Source organism: Apis dorsata, unplaced genomic scaffold, assembly GCF_000469605.1.
Source record: "Apis dorsata unplaced genomic scaffold, Apis dorsata 1.3 scaffold_429, whole genome shotgun sequence".
NCBI classification, from domain to species: Eukaryota; Metazoa; Arthropoda; class Insecta; order Hymenoptera; family Apidae; genus Apis; species Apis dorsata.
This window is the reverse complement of record NW_006263682.1, coordinates 1,301,512-1,311,892: the sequence shown is the minus strand read 5'-3', so window position 1 is coordinate 1,311,892 and position 10,381 is coordinate 1,301,512. Positions and strand designations below refer to the sequence as shown.

Here is a 10,381-nt window from a genome sequence, read left to right as displayed (position 1 = left end):
GGCCTCTCCCTCCCCCTCTATTTCTCTCTCTTACACACTCGTTCACCGGTGTCGACCAAGGGCGGTGGTCGATCTCTTTCTTCTTCTTCTTCTTCTTCTTCTTCTTCTTCTTCTTCTTCTTCTTCTTCTTCTGATCATTTCCCGTGCTCCTTTTTCTCGAAAGATGTTCCCATTCGCCGTTCGAAATTGCTCGCGCGGTTTTCACGGTTATAATGATACGTGAGATAAAATTCGTGAGGATCCATCGAAAGATTCGAATTTTACGAAAAACATTTATGAGAAATGGTCGAGAATGAATCCTATTTTTTTTTTTCGAGAGAGAAAATTTTCGATTGGAAATTGGCAACGATACGTTCGAAATCAAGTATCTCTTCGAGCGATCATGTCCCATCCCGAATTACTTATTCCGTAACCATATAATGGGGAAAAAAGAATCGCCACCCGCGGACCGAGATCGAGTTTCCTCGGTCGAGAAACGACGAGAACTTGCGGTTCGTTGTCAGCGTCGTTTCGTTCATCGATTTTTCGAATATAATCCGTGGCTGTTTTTAGAAATGATTTTTAACCAGATTACGTGTCGTTCGTATGATATGTAACAGCGTCGAACTGTGGCGCGAAGCCGATGCGATTTCAACAGGATATTCGGCAGGACAAATTTCTTTATTCGAAATCTATTTAGACGATATTGCTTGTAGCTGGTCCAACCGAGACCCACGAACGAGAGATACGTTATTGATCGCGCTTGCGAACTGTACACGGTGAACTGCAAAACGGAGAGTTTCGAGCGTGATGAACACCGAAAGGCCCGACGTCCTCGGTCGAGCCCATTAAGCAACGTGAAAATAACTTGAAAGCTATCGAGTCAAGGTTGAACAGGATCAATTTAAACGGCGCGTTCCTACAGTCGCCGATATGCCAGTTGAGGTGACCGTCGTAAAACATTTTTTTTTTTTTTTAATGTTTTTAAATCTAGATAGAACGTTCTTAGGTTTTCAAATGATCGTAAATATATCATAACGTTATGGTAAAGAAATACCATAAAAGGATAGGTAATTCGAATAACGAAATGGATGAATGTTATACACGTAAGCCTACGCACACGCACGCGCATACACACACACACACACATACACACACATTCGCGTAAATACGATCAGTGAAATGAATTTCTCGTTTGTCTTCTTTAATTAAGTTTATTCGTTATTACTGATACAAGTATTCGAGTTGAGAGACACTGCGCGTTTATCATTTACAGCGGAAGAACGTTTGTGTCACGTTTCAGTTTTTCTTGCAAATACTGTTGTAGATTTTTTTTTTCAAGGTTTATTCGGCTACCGATGGTTCCCTTCGTTGACCAAGAGTCAGCTATTAACAATCTGTAAATTAAACATTTTATGACCGTGTATGTTGTATAAGATGTACAATATTATTTATAAGAATACAATTTTTATCAACAACGAAAATATACATTTTCAATATGTGTTTATGTACCTCTCCCTACCTTTTTCCAACACAAAGATGAGATACGCTTTTGCGGAATTAACAAAAATATCGAATTTTACAGTTCGTTAATGCTAATGTTATTTTTACCATTAATCGAGTGTTTTTTCTTATGCAAAATTTTATTTGCATAGTTTTGCATAAAGAATATACTTATATGTTATAAAAAAAACTATAATTCTCTTTGACTTTAAAAATTTCATATTGTTTTAAGAATGATAATGGATAGTTTTCTGATAATGTAATAGTAAATTCGATATTTTGATTATATATTATAATTTAAGAAAATTTATTCGTAATCAACAAAATTTCTTTTTTGTTTTCAAATTTATAGCAAATTAGATTCATCAATTCGCCAAAATTGTATTATAATTACAAATATCGAACGATTAAAAACAAAGAAAAGAACAAGATCATAAAATTAAATGTGGGTGACAGTTCATAATCTGTCTTTAATAAACCGGAAATACGATATAAAACTCTTTTATGGACACGATTCTTTATATAACCTGTCGGTTTTTAAAGCTTATTGATACGGTTCTTCATCGTCTATTGACTCTTAATACCACTTTAATTTATTTTATACATGTAGACGTGTCTTTCACGGACATTACTTATATTTACTGATCAAGTGTTGTGCCGGGTGACACAACATGATTCAATGCTTTATCTATCCAACTGTTGTCAATTTTTTCGATAAAATTAAAAATTGGGTGTGTCATATATCAAATTGTAGATATATTATATATGCTAGATTATATTTCTTACGTATATTTGCATGTTTATCTATTAGGTATAATATTATCTATTAGGTAAAGCATTGAAAAAATTGACACGTTTACCATAATTATGTATTGTACAAATTATATCATTCACTAAAAATAAAATGTGATGATTTTTTGGTAAATAGAACTTCTTGCAGAGCAACTTCATCACATCTTTTAAGATTCATCTTTACTGATACATATGTTACCAATAGAAATTATAGATGATATATTACTATAAAAAGAAATCATTAAGATTTATTAAAATAACAAGGGATCATAAAGATATCGAATTAAAAATAAACTAAAACGCGATTGATCGAAGGTAAGTTTTCTCGAACACGCATTGCAGGTTTTATAACTAGAAGTTTGGAAGTTTATTGACCGAAATAAAAAGAATGTAACTCGGTACAAATAGGCACTTTTCGACGCTGTGAAGCTTCTATTGGAAACGTGCAAATAGACGAATAATTGCGTTACTCCGGTTCCTTCTCTTCCTTCTCCTTCTTCCATTCTATCTTCTCTCTCGTTTCTTTCGCTCGGTGCGCTGCCACGCGACCCCACGTAACGTCATTATCCCATTAGTTCGCGACATTACGAGGCTACGGTTCCTCTCCTTTGCCCATCGAGAGAGAAACGATACTCTCATCTAACAATGTTTCATCCACGTAACAACAGGGCGCCGGTTAATTTTATTTACCGATTAAAGGAGGATCGTGTTCAAAATTAAATCGCACCCATTAACCGACACTGTATCGATAATAACGATCGCATTTTTCAACGGATGGTAATATTCAGGAAATAGGAAATAATTCGATTATTCAGTCGCGTTCCTTATAATCATTGTACGAATTTTAAATACGCAAGCGATAAATTTATATACATATCTTTCGTGAATCAATTGTCACATGTGAATTCGAAATTTGAACATTCGTATTACAATAATTATTCTTCTCGTATTGAACGTAACGATCAAAATTTCATATCGAATTTGTATTTTTCAAGTTTCATCCTCCATTTAAGATGATCGATCTTTTTTTGCAACGACGAAATAAGGTAGCAGGGCACAGTCATATGAATTGCGCTCCAACAGGTGCCGGGTATCGAGTTCACCAGAGCACCTGATGAAGTACAATTAACATGCAGCCTCCAGTTCTTCCCTTCTCTCTTCCAGATTCGCATTTTTCTTCTTCCATTATTTTCTCTTCTTTTCTCTTCTTGTCTTGGTAGTAATTGAATTTTGCAGCGAAAAAAAGCGATGATCCAGTTTCGCCGCAGCGCGCGCTACTTCAGGTACCTGACTGATTCGAAATTGGCACAGCCTAAAGTACCCGAGTAACGCGCGTTGCGCACGACAAGTACAACATTTCCTCTGAACAATCCTGTCGGATAAATTACGCGACTGCAGCGCCACATTGCGACAGCGTGTCCTGCATTTTGAAATAAAGATTCGAGTGCATGCAAGAAACGTTAACGATAGTTCAATCGCGACTAGAAGAAATAAGCTGAGTGACAATAAGACGTACGATTTACGAGATGGTCCGTTATTGTTCGTTTAACAAAACAGAAATGTGTAAAGATTGAAATGATAATATTATGTTCGCAGCAAGTAGCAGTGAAAAATTCTTTTCTGTAGAAAAACCGACAATAAATTCTTTCCGTAAACGCATTCATCGAAAACGACCAAGTACCGTAGAAGATTAACAATAAATCGAGACCTCCCAATAGAGGTTACAAACCAGTATGCAGGATTTATCAAGAAAAGGAAACTTGACAGGCAGATGTATTGTGGCAGGTAGCTGAAAATTTTCTAAAATCTCTAAAATTTTTTCTATGAAACATGACGTGATTTAAAAGGTAAAAGGTACCTCCAGATATCTTTTTTTAGCCTGAATAAATATGGAATTCACTTCTAAAATTTTGTTCAAATAAGCTGACAAAAGATATTCGGAAAACGGACAGAAAAATTTTAAGTGAAATACGCTATTCTTAGAAATATTTTCTTTTGTGATGTAAATGATAATTATAAAACATCATTAAAATTATATCTTTTAATACTATAAAATAAAATTTATATATAAAAGTTAATAGATTTACAATGAACTTAGTTGGTATTAATCCACGTATAGGTTAGGATTCCATTGGCGTCCCAATAAGAATTATGCATGATGTTACTCATCGTTACTCGACACGTCAGACATATATCGACACATACTTGTTACATTATGATATTCCAGTTAATTCGTTGCATAAATAAACCGATTGATGACAGGAGTTGTTGTAAATGTCTCGAAGGAACGTCATCGAAAGAAAAACGTTTAATAAACACGTATAAAGAAACGATCAAAGTCTCTAATATTCGATGCTTACTTACTTACTAGATTTCTCTTCTCGCAATCGTTACACAACATTATACACTTTCGTATAATTCGCTCATAAATCCACGTTGCATTTTGGATCTCTAACAAATTATACGCTCAATTTTCACAATGATAATTGCTAATCTAAACTTGTCACATAAAATATCACTGCTTAGTAATATAAACTTCTCACACAAATATTAACGTATAATATCGATGATTAAACTCATATCATCTGTTACAGAAACTTCTTGATAATTGGAAGATAGTTGAGAAATTCACAAAAGTCAATAAAAGATAAGACTCAAGTTGATAATTTCGCACAATTTTACCACCTTTAAATCAAATTGTTAATGCGCAACACGTTTCAATCGTTTCCAACAATAAAGTAGAACTGTCCGAACACTAAATTGAAGAGGACTATTTTTGTCGTCCGATTTCTCCTTACAAAAGAAAGGAAACGAAAGAAAGAAATTCAAACGAAATGAAAGACGCGAAGGAATGTATAAGCCAATTAACAACGAGGCGACGCGAAACGTGCACGGAGATTACACGAATCTGATGAATGGTAATATTCCTGGAGCGGTAGTTCCTTCGCAGTGGCCGACGCATCGTGACATTGAAACTCCTACACTCGTTGGTGGAGGTAAAGGAAAGTCTCCCCTCTTGCTTCCCGTCGCGTTCCCTCTTTCCCGTTCTTCGTCGACGAGTGACGATAATAGGCCGGGAAACGTCGACGATTGCGGGGTAAGAGGCGAGGGGCGAGGACTTCGATGAATCAAAGCGAAGGAGCCAGACAGAGGGTGGGAGGGAAGAAAGAAGAGAACCGCGACAGCGTTGGATCGAGATAAGGGGAAAGGATCGAATGGATTGCAGGGTGTATGGAGGGGATGAAAGTCAGAGGGGAGGGATGGAAGAGGGCAAGGTTGCAGACGCCGGCAACCAAGAAGGCAACCACCACGTTTACACCACTACATACAGTACGACGTGTGTAACTGTTCGTCTTTTTCGTTGGAAATTCTCTTCCAACTACTCTTCTTTCTCTCTCTATTTATCGTACCACTAACATACAATCATAGTACGATAAATAGTATCACAATTACAAGTTACAAATATGATGATATGATCGTCATCATCATTTTACTTTAATGAAAAATGCAAAAACACTTAAGTAAATGGAATTTTTAAATATTTTGCGTACATACTAATAAATATAATCGTATTAATAATAAGAGATCTTTTCTAGAAAATTTTATTCTCATACATTATCAATTGCACGCAGAAATTTTTCAAAAATTTCCCTTCCGACACTCGATCGACTTAAGATAATTTAAAATATAGATGTGTTTAATTTTTATTTTACCGAAATATTCCCATAAAAAGTCATGATATATTTAATCGATAAAGTCCTAGTCTAATCTAAACTTTACCTAAGCGGCGATTTTAAATAATAACATTGTCGTGATGTTTCCGATAAGTGTACGTAATATAAAAAATCGTACTCCAAGCACTTCGATATTAAACTGCAGTATTATTCCTCACGATGGGTTATTTCAAAGATATTCATCGGACCTTTGATCACTGATACAGTCACGAACGTTATGCGGATAATTAGAATATTGCACCACCGGCATATTTTAGACACGCAAATTTTTCTAGCGAATTTTTTAAACTTTTTAAATTTTATCGAGACGAAAGGACAAGCCATGATCCATCGTATCAACTACGCGAAAATACCACTAGTTGTCGTTTGAATGCCTCGTTATTCGATAGAGAATGCATCGATCCATTGTTAGCCGACTGAATGGCATTTCTGCGATCCCCGATTCGTGTTTCGGCTTCATCGACGCCAATAACGCCGCCGCCACTCCTTCCGACATTGTTACCATCTAACATACTATACGCCATCGATAATCTCGATTGCTTGAATGCTGTCTGAATCTCTATACCAAGTGAATTCGTACTTCGTGTCTCGCAATTATTTCTCGTCGACCAAAGTACAAAACCGGTTGTAGCCTGTCCGCGACTAACTAGCACGGTGGTGGTCTCTTTACCGGTATCTAATATCGGTATCGATCCAGTATCGAACCTACCAATAAATGAAACTTTTTCCTCATCAACCGAGCTTCTGCTGGAATTTAAAGCGTGCAGTGCGTAAAATCAGAGTCCGATAGTACGATGTAAAATCGATCGCGTACACACGTTCGATGAACCCACTTAACGAGTAAAGCAGACCTTTCGACTTCGACATAATCTTTACCGGAAGTCTGACGTCGAGACCATGTACTTATATACCTCCTGTGCAGAATGAGCCTATGTCACGACCGTTAAGAAACTTCCGCTATAAGTCCGGTGGATGAGTCAAGATTCCGTAGAAGAGACCAACTCGCGCGGTTATACACATCCGTGAAAGTCGATGCATTCGTTGAACAGAGGCGTTTGTCGAGAATTGTGACTCATCTAACGGCAATGCGACTGTTTTCGCGAATCGTACATTCTTTCGCGTCTCGTTTGGCCGTTACACGTTTACTAATCGATTCCTATTTGAAAGGAACGCTGCGTAGTTCTTCGAGTAGGCAGCTCGATTTTGGACAATATTTGCTGATGTAACTCGACACTGGAACAATGGAAAATTCCATTATCCGACGTTTGTTTTCTGTCAACTTCCGTTGACATAATGACGGGAAAAGGTCGATTATATTGATTTCGAAGCCGTAGTTGTGAGATTTTTATGTTTTTGAATTTTAGTTATAATAGATAATCTTGATGGTATTATTAAGAAAATGTTAAATGGAAATGAAATAATATTCTGTTAAATCTTACATTATGGATGATAAATACCGTTAACATGTTTAACATCAATTAAGTGTAAAGTCGATTTATCGTATATGATATCAATTTCAACTGAATGCGAAATTCTCGTAAGTGGTAAAATTAGTAAGAAATTAGAGATATCTACTAAGTTTCTTGCATGTAGATAATCATAATGTGAATTTGCGCGAGAAATAAATAGAACTTTACCATTGAATTCTTATTTTTCTTATACTAAATCGATAATGATGTTCGATATATCTGTTCTATTTACATTTCAAGGACAAAGAAAGATCCAACAAATTGAAGAAGAATAAAGTTTTAATAAGATATTGATACATTATTTACTTGAGATTTGATCGGAGATTATCAATAATGACAAAATAACATTGATGAAGAGAACTTATCATCTTGCTCACGAATTCCATTTAAAATATATGAATTAAGAAATATCATGTGATAAAATCATTTGAGAAAGACTTACGTACTTGAGTATGATTTCTGATTCACAATATTTTCAATAATTCAAATAGGAGTTTCAAGAACTCGACTAGTCGATATATCACTGCTGTTTGAACGAGAGGAACGCAGAGTGTTCCAAAACGTGCAGAAAGAGAGAGAAAAAGACTGGCAGAAAGTTAAAAATAGCCGTTCTCTCTTCTCTCGATGCTTCTTTCCGCGCACACATCGTCTATCATTTCACTTGGGCTTCTTTCAGCCTACACTCCTCCCTCAAATATGGAGGAGTGATCGGTTACTGCTTGAGAATTACACGAGCGAAATTCACAGGAATCGGCGATTATTATTTCTTTTAAAATATTGGAAAATATTCAATAAATCAAAAATAAAATGAGAGAGTAGTCTTGAGTAATTCATTGTGCTTCTTTTTCTCTTTATTTCTACAAAAAGTTCGCAAGTCAGACAAAATATTTTAATATATACAAATTAAAAACAACAAGAAACTTTTACTTATTTCTCATTTTAATTTACACGTGTCAAAAATAAGTGATCTCATAATGAACATCCATATTTAAAAAAAAAAAAAACTGAAATCGATGATTGTGCACAAGACAAAGAATGATTCTTTCATTATAAACGCTGTAGCATTGCAAACGATTGCACAGTAGGAAGGCGAACAAAGTATTTATCAAGAAATCGTATCTTTAATTATATCCGAACCAGTACAAAATCGGTTAATTTCGAGACGATGAGTCAGTCGATATGAAGAAGAAAAAGAAGAAGAAAAAAAGAAAGAAATTCCTGCCAAGAGAGAATCTACTGTGCAATGGTTCCGAATCAAGACTTACTGAAGATGAAGAGAAGAGACACATATACGAGCACATACACATACACGAACAAACGATCCAACAGCACAGGCGGAGAATTTACGCGACAGCGAGAATCGAGGGGTCTCGTCTGCCCTTGAAAGTTTTCGTCTACGTGCCTGACCCTCTTTACCCGACACTGAACTGAACTGTCCTTGACGGTCGGAATGGTTCACGATAGCCAGCAGGAGCAGAGAGCAAACGACAGAGAAGACCTTAAACTAAACCTGCCTCCCCGAATGGAGGGGTCCTTAACGAAGTACGAGATGGATATGGAGGGGCGCAATCGAGACTAGTCGGCGCCACTGGACCATCCTGCACGGATGAACGCCCATAGTCGATTGTTCTCCGATCTCACGAATTTCAAGGACGTCTATGCGAAACCGGCTGCAAAAAGAAAGAGATCTAGGAATTTTCTTTTTCTTCTTTTTTTCTTTCTTTTTTTAGCCAAGCTATTTCGCCATTTTCTCTCTTTCTTTCTCTCTTTCTTCTTCACTATCCCCCTCCCTAATGCGATCCTCTCTCTTTCCACTTAAATATACACTCTCCTTTCTTTCTCATAACGCGATGGTTGACGTCATCGAGATTCACATACCATTTCCGTTCGTTTTGTCCAGATGGAGTCTACGCGTGTATCGAGACTATAGAAAAATATTCGAGAAGAGACCAACGAAAAATTTATCTTCAAAGATTTTTATTTAATTCATTAGATATTTTCAAAATTCTTTTATGTATGAAAATATTATATTTGTTATTCGAAATTTTAAAATTTTATCTATCTTTCATTTCCATTTAAAAGATTAATAAATTAATGTTGATCTAAATGCTTCATTGCAAAAACATTCCAATTAAATGCTCACTGAAAACTCGTTTCATCTATGTGCATCCTGATCGCGTTGGTTACAGTCAGCTTCTTTGTCAGAAAGGGGGAGGTGTTCCAAGTATATACACGACACGCATGTAAAAGAGAGAATGTAATCCGAACAAAGAAATGCGTTTTATTCTGGTCGTGCTGTATATCGTTGTCCCGCATTCTTAGGAAAGTTACGCATCTGGACGAGCTCGATACCAATATTCCGTTGATGTGGTAGATACAGAGAAAGATATAACTACATAAATATCAAAATGTATGATTATAAAAGAACGCAAAGGAAGAATGAAATAAAATCTTTAATACAAAAAATTATACGATTCCAAAGTTTCTGAACTTCCAACACATACAAAACAATGTATGAAAATTCTAAAAAAAAACATACTTTTATTTTGATTAAATACTTTCAATAATGAGAACTCGCGGCAATGCGGTATGAGGGCAATTGGAAAATCCTAGGATCAGCAATCTCCGTAAAACCACGAATCGGCAGACCGCGACGTCGAAAGCAGCTGCATACTGGCCAGAAGAGATCACACACGTACACAAAGCACATACGTGAATACACACAAGTTTGAGAGAAAAAGAAAGATAAACGAACAGATAGAGAGATTCACCATGAAATAGAAGATTTTCCAATGACCATGCTCTAGTGTTCAGTAATGTACGAAATGGAAGAGAGACGCAGCGATTTACACATCGTTACAAAAAGAAAACGTGTATATGGATATACACAGCAGACAGACAGAC

The 10,381-nt window shown here is 36.1% G+C and overlaps 1 long non-coding RNA gene across 1 annotated transcript in view; it reads right to left on the bottom strand.

Annotated features, from left to right (window-relative positions):
* Nucleotides 1–736: 736 nt before the first annotated feature.
* Nucleotides 737–10,381, bottom strand: part of LOC102681824 — a 13,827-nt gene continuing 4,182 nt past the window's right edge. Inside the window, exon 2 of the long non-coding RNA XR_422349.2 lies at nucleotides 737–1,376. This is a non-coding gene — a long non-coding RNA (uncharacterized LOC102681824). The remainder of the gene's footprint in view (nucleotides 1,377–10,381) is intronic.